The 17,625-nt window shown below is 37.5% G+C and overlaps 1 pseudogene; it reads left to right on the plus strand.

Annotated features, from left to right (window-relative positions):
- Positions 1 to 2,970: 2,970 nt before the first annotated feature.
- LOC101290289 (kinesin-like protein KIF3C) overlaps positions 2,971 to 17,625 on the plus strand; it is a 146,573-nt pseudogene continuing 131,918 nt past the window's right edge.

Consider the following 17,625-nt stretch of genomic DNA (forward strand, 5'->3'; position numbering starts at 1 on the left):
CTTATACATCCAGGATTGGAATTGAGGATACAGAAAAGAGGTAAATGAAAGAAAACTCTTAATTAATTAGCGCAAAATAATCTGGCTCAGATTTCCTCTAGGCATGGCAGAGTCTCAATGTTGATCTATCTGATTTTTTTCAGTTGGGAGTTTTTATGGTTTCCTCAAAGGGAGCCTCCTTAGGTGACTCTGCTTATCAAGGGAGCTTTCTTGACAGGTCAATGCCTCTTCTCTGGCTGACCATTTACCCCTCCCCCACTCCCACCCCCATATGCAAATATGTATAATGACCTAAGACCAACAACTTATTGCTGAGGTCCCCTTATGCAAGGCATACTTGTGGCTGCATTTAATTTCAAAAGGCCCCAGTGTGGCTCATGTGACGCACAGAGTATACAAGTGAAAGGCACCTTTCATCAATGGAAAGCAGCACACTTAGCTCCCAGCAGAGCCATTCTTCTTCACTTTTCCACCAAAACTGCAGCTCTTAGACTTTATATTTCTCAGGCATGGTGCAAACTCAAAATATGTTACAGGACACATAACAAGCTAACTAAGTGGTTGCCATGAATTCCATTTTTGTACTGACTTAACTCGAGGAGAAAGTGCCCCTCTTCACTCCCCTATGCTTGAGATAAGCAGCAGATCACAGTCCAACCAACAACCAACCCTTTCCAAAGAAATTCTCTTTTTAATTACAGGCTTCTTAAATCCTCAACGTGAGCTAGTAAAGGGAAGGGCTTGCCCCCGTAGGTGGGCTATTTCATCACTCTGGAATATGTAGAATACAGGCAATATGTGTTCTTTTCTCAGGCTTTATTGTTTCAGCAGAAAATGAGGGAAAGAAGAGAAAAGTTTACCTTTAGTTGTACATATATAAGCAAACAACAGATAAGGCTCCACTGTTTTCTGACCCCAGTGATAAAATGCTTATTTAAAAATCTCTAGTCTTTCCCAAGATGCTTTAAATTGAATTTTAGTTGTATCACTTATTATTTTTGTCTTCAAATAAACAAACAAAATCATTTTCGGTAAGATCTGTGTCATTCCATAAGGAAGGAAAAGAAAAATCTAAGGTACTTTGGGCAGAATTAACCTTTAAAGGAATTTTGCATATTTTGAGCTCACCTTCAGATATCTACCTGCATAAAAATTATAAGACCAAGTGACTCAGTTACAGCTTGTAGCAGTATTCCTTGCAGTATGGGAGAATCTGCATAGTTATCTGTCTCCAAATTACTTTCCTTTTGAGAATTCTGGGCAAAAATTCAGAGTATTTCAGTAGCATACATGTCATTGCTAGTAGGGCTGTATATACACAGGTGTTCATTATTAATATGGTTAAAATTGTTTGCCTAAAGCTTACCATACCATTCCCATCAATCATCAATCTGTTGCACGAATTGGCTTTCCTTTTACTCTCCCTTGAAAAAAAAAAGGGAAACTTTGAAATCCAACTTGTTTTTTTTGTGTGTGTGATTAGTCCTTAGAAATTCTGTCGTGTAAAAAGCAACTTTATTGCCTATCTCTATTTCATGGGGGGTGGGGGTGGGGAGAACCTCTCAAAGAAAAAAGATTCCAGCTCTGGTTCTCATTTAATTAACATCCATGATGGCAGTAGCTCAGTTAACTTATAAGCCTATTGGAGAGTCTTTGATCAATATTTATGGATGTATATTATAGAAAGTCTTGTTGAATTCTAGATCTCCAAATTAGATGTGCTACCAAACATTACAGATGGTCCATTTGAGTGCAAAGTCCACTGCTTTTCCTCCCAGGGGAGGTTTAGTTCTATTAGTTAATTACTGATGTTTAAAAAACTCAGCAGCTTTAAACAACAAACATTTATTAATTTCAAGTTTCTGCAAATCAGAAATTCAGGAGTGGCTTAGCACTATAGTTCTTGCTCAGGATCTCACAAAAGGTTGCAATTGGGATGTCATCAGAGCTAGTGTCATCTGAAGGCTTGACTGGGGCTGGAGGGTGTGCTACCAAAATATCACTTATGTAACTATTGGCCTAAGGCCTCAGGTGAACTCTGGCTCTTGGCAGCAGGTCTTAGATTTAAGAGAGCAAGATGAAAACAACAGTGTCTTTTATGACCTAATCTCAGAAGTCACACTCCATCATTTATACAATATCCTAGTGATTACATATGTCAGCCCTATTTAATGTGAGGAGGGGTCACACACAGGGTTTAAAACCAAGAGGCAGGGATGACTGTGGGCCATGTTGAAACCTGACCACTACAGTCTGCTCTCATACCCTCAAAGAGATTCATGTTCTTCCCCACATACAAGATTAATTTATCTACTCTCATAGACCACAGACATGCTGTCCCATTACAGAATCAGATCAAAGTTTAAAATCTCCTCAGATTTAGGGGCAAATATAGCTCCTCAGGTTTTGTTCTTTAAGTGTAGCTCCCAGATATATTTCTTTCAATCTGGAAATCTATGAACTAAAGAGACAAGTTGTCTACCTCTCCCCAAAAACTACAGTGATGGAAGAGGTCACAGGTATAAAATATTTAGGGGACAAGTGGTCAAGGGAATGCTGGGACAAATCCAAATTAAAAGACAAATTATTGCATTTTATGTCTCCTATCACAAAGAAGGGAGCTCAATTTCTGGTGGGCCCCTGTGAATTCTGGAGACAGTATATTACACGTCTAGGAAAAATGTTCTGGCTTATATTATGGTGTTACAAGGGGCTAACAGCTGTGTGTGAAGCCTAGAGCAGAAATTAGCTCTGCAGCAGGTCCAGGTTGTAATGTAAGCAACACTGCCCCTTGGACCATTGAACCTGGAACACCCTTTGGTTTCGGTACTATCAATGGTGAGAAAAGATATTATATGGACTGTGAGACAAGATCCATGGGAGAATCATAACTCAGAATATTGGAATTCTGAAGCAAGTCCATTACATCTGCTTCAGAAAGTTCAATGTTTTTGAAAAACAACTCCTGACATGCTAATTGTTCCTGATAGAGATAGCAAGGCTGACCATGGGACACCTAATGACTATACATCCAAAATCCCTCATCATGAAATCAGTCTTATCAGTCTTACAGAATCAGAAGGTAAGACACACAGCATTTTAAGTTACATCTGACTTTTAACATAAGTATGGACAGAGGGTGTAAGCACTTAAGCAGTGAGGTAGCCAGTTCCAAGATAGTCCCGGTGATCCCCACATCCTGTACTTCAGACTTTGCGTGATCCCTTCCCACATTGCATCAGGGTGGGTCTGCGTGACCAACAGGATTTTTGCATAAATGATATTATGTCACTTTCAAGATAAGGCTATAAAAGGCACAGGGGTGGGCTTCCCTGGTGGCACGGTGGTTGAGAGCCTGCCTGCCGATGCAGGGGACACGGGTTCGTGCCCCAGTCCGGGAAGATCACACATGCCGCGGAGCGGCTGGGCCCATGAGTCATGGCCGCTGAGCCTGTGCATCTGGAGCCTGTGCTCTGCAATGGGAGAGGCCACAACAGTGAGAGGCCCACTTACCGCAAAAAAAAAAAAAGAAGAAGAAGACACATTTCTAAACGTCTCTCTCCATACCAAACTCTGCCTGTGAGCTATGTATGCATATGACTAGTCCTGTTTTATAACTCACTCTTTTTTTCCATGCAGGCAACTTACGTTGGAAAATATTTGTGCTCTCATCTTGGAAAATAACATGTCACTGCTGATTAATTAATAATGACAAAATCAAATGTGACTTTTTAGTCTAATTTTGTAGGATTCTGATCATTCTTTTGCCAACTATTCCTGGGGATTATTTATCTCCACAGCATAGTGAGTGATACATTAATCCAAGACACGCTAACATAAATATCTCCAAATTTTCCCATTTCAGGTTTTTCCCTTCAATTATCAAGTTTAGATATAGCTAGAACTTCTATCCTAGGTTTTGTAAACAATCCAGCATATTCCCCTTGATTTAAGATGATTCCTGAGGGATATTTGTTTCCTTGACATCTCTTACTTTAAACCCCTTGCTCTGCCTGAGGGATTTTAAGTAGCAGATTTTTTAAAAGGTTTCATAATCCTTCTTCACTACATATTATTTTCCAATGCAGCTTTTGTGTTTCTTCAATCAGTGATTGTCTCTCATTCAGTCACACTTCTGGTTATGTCACTCATTACTCACTTATTTTTACTGATTAATTTCACAAGTAATTATTGAAACTTGATTATGTTAGCTACTATGCAAAGCATTTGGAATACAGAGGTGAGACAGAAAGCAAAGTCTCCTTTAATCATGAAATAAAAATCTAGCTCTCTAAGATAAACAATGTAGGTGGAGGTTTGCCAGAATCAAACTTTGGCCTTCTTAAATATATTTGAAAATTGTATAATATAGCTTGGTATTAATGTGGCTATGGGAACTTAATTATTCTGACATCTTGCCATAAAAAGGTAATTATCTCGACTAATTTGAACTCATCACTGTAACACAAACAATTGGATCTATCAGTTCAGGGCAATAATTTTAAATGTATTAAATAATACTCATGAGAAAAAAAAGACTTGATATGTTAGCTATTAATCCAGAGATCCACATGAGCTTGGGAAATACATTGCCATATATTTAAATTTTATTTCTAAATAAACATTGAATCAGTGGTCTTGCCATGTGTTGGACATGCCTGCTTATTTCTTTAGGGAAATAGTCATCTGTTCAATGGAGTTTTGTATTCAACTTCTAAGTTAAAAATTTATTGCTTCTCAGTCTACATCTTGAATTTATTCATATATCAAGCTGTCAGTGAGAGGGTACACAGGGGATAATGACATAAATTATCACTTATATATTGTCTTTTTGTCACCTTGAGGCATATATATATATATATAGAGAGAGAGAGAGAGAGAGAGAGAGATCACGTATACAACTTGATTTATATGATCATCACCATAAAAGAAGTGGATTTAACCACATTTAAAACTCTGAAAGGAAGTTTGTTTTATTTCACCACTTTGAACATAAATTTTATATCACACACATCTCTAGTCTTATTTTTTAGCAATTAAATATTCACAAGTAACATAGTAAGTTAAAGCTGGATTACTACACTCAAATTTTGGTAACTAATCATTAATTCACTGTGATGTTTATTTCCATTTTGCCTTTTATCAATTGTCGTGTTTACTTGGTAAGTATTATTTAAGGTTCATATGAAAAGAATCTGAATATTTTATTTGTTTCAACAGAAACACAACCAGATGTGCAGGCGTAGAGGTAACAAAGGACATAAAAAATTTCATAGAATGTAGCAGATGGATGTTTGAACCATCTAGATTTTATGCTCTGAGAAACACATAAGATAAGAAATCTACTGAACCAAGCAGAGGGTCTAAAAACATAAACAATGGTGAATGTTTGCAGAAAATGTTATTTACTAGTGTTTTGTGTTGATTTAAACCATCTAATTCTTTCTCAAAACTACCTAGGTTGGTCACAGATAATTCCATAAAGGTTTTAAGATGGCAATTATTCTCCATCTAAAATTTAATGAATATTTTAAATGGTAATTATTTAGAGTTTATATTTGGTAGTGCTTTAAGACTCAAATTGGATGTCAATTAACATTTCATTTGACTCTATGTGGAATAAGTACAAAAGAGCATTCGTGATTATTATAAAGGAATTTAGTTTAAAAGTCATTTTTACTGACTATTTAAGGCAAGATATAGGAGTACCTAGTAAATTTGACACTTACCATTAAAATACACACGGTAATACACATAAAGAAATAAATAATCCCCAATACTTTTTAGTAATAAAGATAGAAAATCATGTGATAAAAATATCTATTTATCCTATAGTTTGAAATATATTTATTCCACACATGGTATGTGCCAGCCATTGTGCTAAGTCCTTGAGGTAAAATGATGTAGAAAAGAAAATGGACCTCTGCTCTAATAATTTTTTGGATTACTGTAGGGAGAAAAGCATCAATCGTATAATTGCACTTATGAATGGTTAAGTATATACTGAAGTTAGTGCTTTGTATGAAAGCACTTACATGTATGTGCTTTATAGATTTTGGAATTTAGAAAAGGGTTCTTTAAAGTATGTGATGCTTATGTTGATATGTTATAGATGTGTGGGGATTAATTAGCAAGCACACAAACCCTACTGTTAAGGCCAGGCGATTTGAAGAGCCAGGGTGACATCTAACCACAAGGGGAAGAATTGTATAAGATTAGCTAAAAGAGTAAAACAGAGTCCAGAGGATGCAGCTGAAAAGATTAAAAGTAATGTGTAGCCACTGGAGGATTTTAAAAAGAATGGTAGTGGATTAGGGCATGCTTTGAATTAATTTTTCTGTTTTTAAGTTTCATTGTGACATAATTCATATACAATAAAATGAACCCTTTTCAGGTATAGAGATCTACAAATTTTGATCACTGCCTACAGTCATATAAAAAGTTGTCCAGTATGCTTGCTGGAAATCCCAGCCTCTTCTTTTCTCTAGAATATGGATTTCTAGTCTGAAAAACTACTCAGATCTGGAAACTGGGCAAAGGATATGACTTTTTAACTGGGGACAATTGCCCTTAGTCTCCTAGTCATTTATCCTTGATTTTCTCTGACGGTAGAAGCTAAGTAGTACCCTTATTGGCTGTCCTGTGTGATACCACTGTGTATTAACAATCACTGTGGGTCAGTTTTCCTTGGATGTCATTCTGATCCTGTGACTCATGAATATTGTGTCCACTTTGTTCTTAGCAGTTGAGTGCCGCCACCTGTTATCTGTTGTTCTCTGTTTTTCAGGGTCCTATCATCTCTACTGTTACTCTTACCGGCAGTAAGCTTAGTCATGTAACAGCTTCTCTTTCCTTCAGCTCTGACCTCAAAAACAGCATTTCATCACTGACTGTTTTAGTAAATGTTGATACTTCTCTCACCAGCCCATTCTTTATGGCCATGGTAAATAATGTAATCTCTAAGTCTTACTGTGGAACATAATCTATCGGGTCTTTTGGCCTTATACTGTGTACATATTCCAGCACGCCTACTTCCATGCACTGACCTTTGACCTCTTCCTCCACTGTCTGCCTCAGCAGTGCTGGCATTTCAGCTTTGCTCAACAGCGTCGTTTCTCTTTTCAGGTTTTAGGAACCACTTTGGTAGCTAGTTTGGAACTTCTTCTGAGGTCCTTACCATAGTGTTAAAATGTATCTCAATTGAGTGCTCCCAAATCAATAAACTCTTCCCTAGCCAAAATTAGGTTCTGTCCTTTTTCAAGAATATTTGGAATCTCTTCACACATATACTTTCCCAGTTCCTTAGACTATATTCTGGCCAAGTCTTCAGCTCTTTTGCGGTGTGACCTCTTTTCCCCTCTTATCAAGTTCAGCATGACATTGGCTGAGTTATGCTGTGAATTAAATAACCCTGTTTACAGGCTAGTGTCTGGGAGGGGAGTGATGGACATATCCTGAGAAGGGCACATGTTACTATGCAGGTGAGAGGACTCTGCACTGTCTTTAAGAAAATTGGGGGTGCTAGCTCCTAATAGGAAGAAGTGGGCTACTGCAGCAGGGTCAAAGGGTTAAAAGTGATCTGAGAGAGTTAAAAAGTTTAACAGATGTCCCATCCCAACTGTCAGCGTCCCATTTTTATTCCCAAAACTGAGTTTTCACCCAAAGAGAGAAACTACTTCAACTGCATGTTTAAACTTCTATCGTATTCCACCACTCTGTTAAGTCCTGGGACTAGTCCTCAGCTCTCCCCTCCCATTGTAAGAGATAAGAGCCTCTTTTTAAATTGCTAGGAAGGTCCTCTGGCCTTTACACTTGGCTTTCAGTAGTCTGTGAGTTGCCTGTAGCTTTTCATTATTTTTTCTAGAGTATTAAAGCTTAGTAATATCCATCCAAAATCATTGTACAATTATCATTCGCCCTATATTTTCAAACAATCAATAAGTCACACCAACCAGTACATTCTTTACTATTGAGTATGCCATCCTGATTTACCACCAGTGGTTTTTAACAATTGAACTGTTTTATTGTTCTAGGGGCTTCCTGTGCTCCATCTACAACCATGGATGTAATCCTCATTGCCAGGTTGACAGCAAGTAATCCACCTCCAAAACATCATCATAACCTGCTTTCTCTGAACACTCCCAGTAAAGGTGGGAAGGGTGTTCTGCCCCAGGAAGGGTGTTCTCTTAGGCAGAGCAGCTCTTTGCAGCTGAATCAAGCCTGAAGATACTGATAGTAGGCTTTCTACTGGCATGTGGGGCAAGAAGTTACTGCTTGAAGGCTGAGAGGTGCATCTTTGTGTCCACTACACAGATTAGTCACTACAAAATACAGATTTTGTAACCTCGAAGTCACATTAATATATCTAAATTGAGCCACAGAAATAAACAGGAAAGAAAAATAAGTGCATGAGAAGAAATTAGGGCACATTGAAAATGTAAGTGGAGTGTAACCAGAGTCCAGAAAGAAAAGGAGACATTAGGGTAATACCAATGTTTGAAGTTATAATGTTTGAGACCTTTCAAAGCATAAAAAGACACCAAATCACAAATTCAGGAAGCTCAGCAAATCCCATGCAGAATAAATACAAAGAAAATCACATCTAGGTATATCCTGGTCCAACTATTGAAGAAAAAGGGCAAAGAAGAAATCTTAGAAGTAGTGAGAAAAAAAAGAATATATTCTGGGAGCAGAAATAAGAAGAGTAAGGGATGACTTTTCACCAGAAACTATGAAAGCCAGAAAACATGAACTGCATTATTAAATTGCTGAAAGAATATAACTGCCAACCTTGAAGTTTATAACCAGTAAAGATATACTTTTATAATGAAAGTGAAACAAAGACATTTTCAAATAAATTAAAGCTGAGAGTGTTTGTGGTAAACAGGACTTGTATTACAGGGAAAAATTTCCTCCAGATGAATTTCAAATCTAAATTTGAATAGAGGAACAGGAAAACCTTAGAAGAAACTTATAAGGACAAACTATTATCATGAACAACACAAGATTTCTTTTAAAAATTACAAATTAGACTACATGTATAGTAAGAACTTACATTTATTAAAAAAAAAACCCACAAAGACAGTGAAAAAGCAAGCTATGAAGCAGAAGAAGATATATGTACTAATACGTGTGATGAAGGACCCATATGCAGCATTTTTATAAAATAGCTACCAATCAATAGCAAAGAGACTGAAAAATCTAATTGAAAAAGCAAAAGCAAAAGTCTTAATCAGGCATCTCTTTAAACAAGGATATCCAAAATGAACAGTAAATATATTAAAAAGTGCTCAACGTTTTTGGGTACAGCAAAATGCAAATTAAAACACAAGGCGATACCAAGTGTTAGCAAAATGCAGAGCAATTGAAACTATCATTCACTACTGGTGGGAATTGAAACCATTATTACTCCTTCGAATACCTGTATCTGTCAGTGTCTATTGAAGCTGAACATATGCATACCCTATGAACTTGGAATTATACTCCAAGGACTATATTCAACAAAATGCATACATCTGATCTCCAAATTAATGTCCATGAATTTTCATAACAGTGCTCCTTGTAATAGTAAAAAATTGGATAAATAGCCATCAAAGCTAGAACAGATAAATGATGGCATTTTCACACAATATAATACTATAATGGAATTAGAATGAATGAACCAATGTTATATGCAAGAGTATGACTGATTTTAACGAATGGCATTTTAAACAAAACTAGCCAGACACACAAAAATGTACATTTCTTATATGCTGGGTTTTTTCATGTTTTGTTTTTTGCTCAGGGTTGTGGGGTTGTGAGCACATAGCATGCTCCATTTGTGAAATTTAACTATGCTGACATGTATGATTTTTGCCCTTTTCAGCAATATATTATGTTTCAATAAAAACTCAAAGAGACAAAACATCTAGAATGACTGTGAATATGTAAGAAGGATTAAATACAGTTTCTTGAACTAGAAGATAAAAAGAAGCATCTAAATGTACATATGCACTCACAAGAAAAAAAGATAAATAGAAAAATATAGTAAATGTTTTACGTGAATTAAACATTATAGGTGATGCTTAAATTATTTTGCTTAGGTTTTTAAATTAAAATTTCCCAGTTCATTAACATAAAAAACTTTTCTTCTTTAACAAAAAACAGAATTATTTTAATATTTCAGTTGAACAATAGTAATTGTTGGAGGAGTAAGAGAAATAATCTCTGGTGACAAATCATGGCTACTTTACTCCAAAATTCTTATTTCACGTAAAAGAACTCTTACTGTCATTTTTGATGTTGTTGTAATTATTCAATTATGTACAGTTATTGGTTGAAAGACATAACAAAAGTTCCATATGTATCATATATGAAACTTGTCATCTCAGCCACTGATTTACAACTTAACGATGTCTGTATCTTTAAAATTGGCCTTGGTCTTTCTATCAGCTCAGATTGTTTACCTGATAGATCAAGACCACTCTGTCATCACTAATTCCCTGCTAGACTGCTTTTACTAGCTATGCCTGAATTTATGCCTTATTGCCTTGAGTTAGCTCCACATCAGGATTCTCAGTGTTTCATCCTCCCTCTATCATGGCCATTGCCTCCACTTTAGTTCCTACACTACAACTGTTCTGTAATCTTACTATATTTCTTCTAAGTTACTTGTGTAGATCACATAAATTACACAGACACACAGACACACACACACTTCCCTAAAAGCAAAAGTGGAAAGTAAAATAAATAAAGTCAGACTAAATCTCGGTATCAGTTTTAACCTTTTGAAGTTGATAGCCAGAATGCCTGGATTTGCATCCCAACTCTGACGCTTGTTAGCTGTGTGACCTTAGGCAAGCTATATAACTTATCTGTTTCTCATATTCTTTGTCTGAAAAAGGAAATAAATGGTAACTATGAAATTGGGTTCTTATGAGGAATATCAGATTTAATTTTTGTAAAGCAATTGGAACAGGGTCTATGATGTTTGTTTTCATGTTATTATTTGTACAATTTTTGTTGTTGTTTTTTTCTCCCATCTTGTTTATATTCAATTTTTAATAGTTGAGAATACACAAAATATTTTATTTTGTATCCTTCCTTTTAACCTAGCATTTATTTCAGAAGCTTTCTCAAGTCAGTAAAATAGTTTTTTATTTATTACAAATTGTGATTTTTTTGAGGTGTCATAATTACCTTCAATTTTTTCTTTGGTTAGATATTGAGGTCTTTATTTTTTTTCAAAATTAAATAATGCTGCAATTATCATGTTTATGCCTAAAATGGTTATCTGTATTTCATAGTATTTTTTTAAGGTACATTGAAATAAATAGATTACTAGGTTAAAAGATAGTACATTTAAAATCTTTATGCAGTACTTGATACAGAAAAGTATATTTAAGGGACATGAAGCTTATAGCAAACAGTGCTGTCTAATATAACTTTCTGCAGTGAAAGAAAGTTATAGTGTTCTATAATCAGCTCTATCCAATATAATGACCACTAGACACATGTAGCTATTAAACATTTAAATGTGGCTAGTATAGCTGAAAAACTGAATTTAAACAGCTTGGTGCAGGTAGTGGCTATGCAACAAAAGTTTCCACACTTGTGCAACTTCTGCCCAAATTGCTCATTTCATTAAAGAAAACTCCCTGCTGCTCTCTGACAATACTCTTTTGACACCTGACAACACTGCCTTAATAACCTTAATTTTATTAAGGTTATTCCTGTATTTTAAAAATAGCACATTTTTATGAATGCCTAACAATATGATGCTTAGTTTTGCTTGGTTTTGATCTTCATAGAAACAATCATCTTTATCCACCCTTATTTTTGTTTTTTTGTTTGTTTATACATTTCTTAGATTTAACTATGTTGCCTTATGTGGCAGTAGTTTATTAATTCTCAGAGTTCACAGTATTCCATTTTGTGACTTACCATAATTTATTTGTCTATTATAAAGGGCACTTAGTCCGTTTCATGGTTTTTTACTGTTAGTCTGTTTCATGGTTTTTTACTGTTACGCTATGAGGTATTATGTGCATTTCGCCTAGTGCACATTTTTCAAGAGTTGTAGCAATGTATACGACTGAGAATAAAACTGTTGAGTCATAATATATTCACATGTTCATCTTCACTATATCATTTTAAATTGTATTTCAAAATGATTGTACAAATTAATATTTCCACCAGAAACTTATCTGAGTTCTTTAGGTTCCATACTCTTATCAACACTCTGTACTAGATGTATTTTATTTACTTCAAATAAGAATAGTAGTATGGAGTTGAGGAAGATGGCGGAAGAGTAAGACGCGGAGATCACTTTCCTCCCCACAGATACATCAGAAATACATCTACACGGGGAACTGCTCCTATAGAAAACCTACTGAATGCTGGCAGAAGACCTCAGACCTCCCAAAAGGCAAGAAACTCCCCACGTACGTGGGTAGGGCAAAAGAAAAAAGAAAAAACAGAGACAAAAACATGGGGACGGGACCTGCACCAGTGGGAGGGAGCTGTGAAGGAGGAAAGGTTTCCACACACTAGGAAGCCCCTTCGCGGGCAGAGACTGCGGGTGGCGGAGGGGGGCAGCTGCGGAGCCGTGGAGGAGAGCGAAGCAACAGGGGTGCGGAAGGCAAAGCGGAGAGATTCCCGCACAGAGGATCGGTGCCGACCAGCACTCACCAGCCCGAGAAGCTTGTCTGCTCACCCACTGGGACGGGCGGGGGCTGGGAGCTTAGTCTCGGGCTTCGGAGGTCGGATCCCAGGGAGAGGACAGGGGTTGGCTGCGTGAACACAGCCCTAAGGGACTAGTGTGCCACACCCAGCCGTGAGGGAGTCCGGGAAAAAGTCTGGAGCTGTGGAAGAGGCAAGACACTTTTTCTTCCCTCTTTGTTTCCTGGTGCTCGAGGAGAGGGGATTAAGAGCACTGCTTAAAGGAGCTCCAGAGACGGGCATGAGTCGCGGCTAAAAGTGCAGACCCCAGAGACGGGCGTGAGACGCTAAGGCTGTGCGGGCACAGGTCACTATCCACACCTCCCCTCCCAGGAGTCTGTGCAGCCTGCCACTGCCAGGGTCCCGTGATCCAGGGACAACTTCCCCGGGAGAACGCATGGCGTGCCTCCGGCTGCTGCAACATCATGCTGGCCTCTGCCGCCGCAGGCTCGCCCCGCATCCATATGCCTCTCTCCTCCTGGGCCTGAGTGAGCCAGAGCCCCCGAATCAGCTGCTCCTTTAACCCCGTTCTGTCTGAGTGAAGAACAGACACCCTCAGGCGACCTACATGCAGAGGCGGGGCCAAATCCAAAGCTGAACCCCAGGAGATGTGCGAACAAAGAACAAAAAGGGAAATCTCTCCCAGCAGCCTCAGGAGCAGCGGATTAAATCTCCACAATCAACTTGATGTACCCTGCATCTGTGGAATACCTGAATAGAAAACGAATCATCCCAAACTGAGGAGGTGGACTTTGGGAGCAAGATATATTATTTTTTCCCCTTTTCCTCTTTTTGTGAGTGTGTATATGTACGCTTCTGTGTGAGATTTTGTCTGTATAGCTCTGCTTCCACCATTTGTCCTAGGGTTCTGTCCATCCTTTTTTTTTTCCTTTTACTTAAAAATTTTTTTCTTTCTTGGGACTTCCCTGGTGGTGCAGTGGATGGGGCTGCGCGTTCCCAGTGCGGGGGGCCCGGGTTCGATCCCTGGTCAGGGAACTAGATCCCACATGCATTCCACAACTAGGACCTGGCGCAAAAGATAAATAAATAAATAAAATTTAAAAAAAAATTTTTTTCTTAATAATTAATTTCAATAACTTTATTTTATCTTTTTTCTTTCTTTCTTTCTACTTTTTTTACATTTTATTCTGAGCCGAGTGCATGAGAGGCTCTTGGTGCTCCGGCCAGGAGTCAGTGCTGTGCATCTGAGGTGGGAGAGCCAACTTCAGGACACTGGTCCACAAGAGACCTCCCAGCTCCAGGTAATATCAAATGGCAAAAATCTCCCAGAGATCTCCATCTCAACACCAAGACCCAGCTTCACTCAACGACCAGCAAGCTACAGTGCTGGACACCCTATGCCAAACAACTAGCAAGACAGGAACAAAAACCCATCCATTAGCAGAGAGGCTCCTAAAATCATAATAAGTCCAAAGACACCCCAAAACACACCACCAGACGTAGACCTGCCCACCAGAAAGACAAGATCCAGCCTCATCCGCCAGAACACAGGCACTAGTCCCCTCCACAAGGAAGCCTACACAACCCACTGAACCAACCTTAGCCACTGGGGACAGACACCAAAAGCAACAGGAACTATGAACCTGCAGCCTGCAAAAAGTAGACCCAAACACAGTAAGATAAGCAAAATGAGAAGACAGAAAAACACACAGCAGATGAAGCAGCAAGGTAAAACCCCACCAGACCTAACAAATGAAGAGGAAATAGGCAGTCTACCTGAAAAAGAATTCAGAATAATGATAGTAAAGATGATCCAAAATCTTGGAAATAGAATAGAGAAAATGGAAGAAACATTTAACAAGGACCTAGAAGAACTAAAGAGGAAACAAGCAGTGAGGAGCAACACAATAAATGAAATTAAAAATACTCTACAAGGGATCAATAGCAGAATAACAGAGGCAGAAGAACGGATAAGTGACCTGGAAGATAAAATAGTGGAAATAATTACTGCAGAGCAGAATAAAGAAAAAAGAATGAAAAGAACTGAGGACAGTTTCAGAGACCTCTGGGACAACATTAAACACACCAACATTCGAATTATAGGGGTCCCAGAAGAAGAAGGGAAAAAGAAAGGGACTGAGAAAATATTTGAAGAGATTATAGTTGAATACTTCCCATAATGGGAAAGGAAATAGTCAGTCAAGTCCAGGAAGCACAGAGAGTCCCATACAGGATAAATCCAAGGAGAAACACGCCAATACACATATTAATCAAACTATCAAAAATTAAACACAAAGAAAATATATTAAAAGCAGCAAGGGAAAAACAACAAATAACACACAAGGGAATCCCCATAAGGTTAACAGCTGGTCTTTCAGCAGAAACTCTGCAACCCAGAAGAGAGTGGCAGGACATATTTAAAGTGATGAAGGAGAAAAACCTACAACCAAGATTACTCTAACCAGCAAGGATCTCATTCAAATTTGATGGAGAAATTAAAACCTTTACAGGCAAGCAAAAGTTGAGAGAGTTCAGCACCACCAAACCAGCTTTACAACAAATGCTAAAGGAACTTTCTAGGCAGGAAACACAAGAGAAGGAAAAGATCTACAATAATAAACCCAAAACAATTAAGAAAATGGTAATACGAACATACATATCGATAATTACCTTAAATGTAAATGGATTAAATGCTCCAACCAAAAGACATAGACAGGCTGAAAGGATAAAAAAACAATACCCATATATATGCTGTCTACTACAGGCCCACTTCAGACCTAGGGACACATACAGACTGAAAGTGCAGGTATGGAAAAAGATATTCCATTCAAATGGAAATCAAAAGAAAGCTGGAGTAGCAATACTCATATCAGACAAAATAGACTTTAAAATAAAGACTATTACAAGAGACAAAGAAGGACACTACATAATGATCAAGGGATCGATCCAAGAAGAAATATAACAATTGTAAATATTTATGCACCCAACATAGGAGCACCTCAATACATAAGGCAAATACTAACAGCCATAAAAGGGGAAATCGACATTAACACAATCATAGTAGGGGACTTTAACACCCCACTTTCACCAATGGACAGATCATCCAAAATGAAAATAAATAAGGAAACACAAGCTTTAAATGATACATTAAACAAGATAGACTTAATTGATATTTACAGGATATTCCAACCAAAAACAACAGAATACACATTTTTTTCAAGTGCTCATGGAACATTCTTCAGGATAGATCATATCTTGGGTCACAAATCAAGCCTTCGTAAATTTATGAAAATTGAAACCGTATCAAGTATCTTTTCTGACCATAACGCTATGAGACTAGATATCAATTACAGGAAAAGCTCTGTAAAAAATACAAACACATGGAGGCTAAACAATACACTACATAATAACGAAGTGATCACTGAAGAAATAAAAAACATACCTAGAAACAAATGACAATGGAGACACAACTACCCAAAACCTATGGGATGCAGCAAAAGCAGTTCTAAGAGGGAAGTTTACAGCAATACAATCCTACCTTAAGAAACAGGAAACATCTCAAATAAACAACCTAACCTTGCACTTAAAGCAATTAGAGAAAGGAGGACAAAAGAACTCCAAAGTTAGCAGAAAGAAATCAAAAAGATCAGATCAGAAATAAATGAAAAAGAAATGAAGGAAATGATAGCAAAGATCAATAAAACTAAAAGCTGGTTCTTGAGAAGATAAAAAAAATTGATAAACCATTAGCCAGACTCATCAAGAAAAAAAGGGAGAAGACTCAAAACAGTAGAATTAGAAATGAAAAAGGAGAAGTAACAACTGACACTGCAGAAATACGAAGTATCATGAGAGATTACTACAAGCAACTCTATGCCAATAAAATGGACAAGTTGGAAGAAATGGACAAACTCTTAGAAATGCACAACCTGCCGAGACTGAACCAGGAAGAAATAGAAAATATGAATAGACAAATCACAAGCACTGAAATCGAAACTGTGATTAAAAATCTTCCAACAAACAAAAGCCCAGGACCAGATGGCTTCACAGGTGAATTCTATCAAACATTTAGAGAAGAGCTAACACCTGTCCTTCTCAAACTCTTCCAAACTATGGCAGGGGGAGGAACAGTCACAAACTCATTCTACGAGGCCACCATCACTCTGATACCAAAACCAGACAAAGATGTCACAAAGAAAGAAAGCTACAGGCCAACATCACTGATGAACATAGATGCAAAACTCCTCAACAAAATACTAGCAAACAGAATCCAACAGCACATTAAAAGGATCATACACCATGATCAAGTGGGGTTTATCCCAGGAATGCAAGGAATCGTCAATATACGCAAATCAATCAACATGATACACCATATTAAAAAATCGAAGGAGAAAAACCATATGATCATCTCAATAGATGCAGAGAAAGCTTTCAACAAAATTCAACACCCATTTAATAAAGTAGGCATAGAGGGAACTTTCCTCAACATAATAAAGGCCATATATGACAAACCCACTGCCAACATCGTCCTCAATGGTGAAAAACTGAAAGCATTTCCACTAAGATCAGGAACAAGACAAGGTTGCCCACTCTCACCACTCTTATTCAACGTAGTTTTGGAAGTTTTAGTGACAGCAATCAGAGAAGAAAAAGAAATAAAAGGAATCCAAATCGGAAAAGAAGAAGTAAAGCTGTCACTATTTGCAGATGACATGATACTATACATAAAGAATCCTAAAGATGCTACCAGAAAATTACTAGAGCTAATCAATGAATTTGGTAAAGTAGCAGGATAGAAAATTAATGCACAGAAATCTCTGGCATTCTTATACACTAATGATGAAAAATCTCAAAGTGAAATTAAGAAAACACTCCCTTTTACTACTGCAACAAAAAGAATAAATTATCTAGGAATAAACCTACCTAAGGAGACAAAAGACCTGTATGTAGAAGATTATAAGACAC

Source organism: Orcinus orca, chromosome 4 (assembly GCF_937001465.1).
Source record: "Orcinus orca chromosome 4, mOrcOrc1.1, whole genome shotgun sequence".
NCBI lineage: Eukaryota > Metazoa > Chordata > Mammalia > Artiodactyla > Delphinidae > Orcinus > Orcinus orca.